Raw genomic sequence first — 406 nt, 5'->3', positions numbered from 1 at the left:
AGTCCTGATGGTAGGCCATTGTAAGGACCATGGCTTTCACTCTGAATGAGGTGGTGGGAAACTACTAGACAGTCTTAACCACAATAGTGATGGGATCTGATTCATATTTTTAAAGGTGGGGTGTAAGTAAGGTTACAAGAATGGAGACCAGTGAGGAGTCTAATGCAGTAACTCAGGCATGAGATGAGGATGCTTGTACCAGAAATAACAACAGGGAAGTGGTTCACAATAAAAGATAAAAATCTGAAAATACTTTAATAATGCAACATAATTTTCAACAGATTTTATGTGAACTATGATATAAAGAGAGAGGAATGAAGAATTCTACATTTTCAGAGACTAGCTAAAATTATTGACCTACAATCCCTACTTATAAGGGGTTGTATTTCTTTTTTTTTTCCATGTC

This window comes from Bos javanicus, chromosome 6 (genome assembly GCF_032452875.1).
Source record: "Bos javanicus breed banteng chromosome 6, ARS-OSU_banteng_1.0, whole genome shotgun sequence".
Lineage (NCBI taxonomy): Eukaryota > Metazoa > Chordata > Mammalia > Artiodactyla > Bovidae > Bos > Bos javanicus.
The sequence above is the reverse complement of the archived record's forward strand: the minus strand, read 5'-3'. Positions refer to the sequence as shown.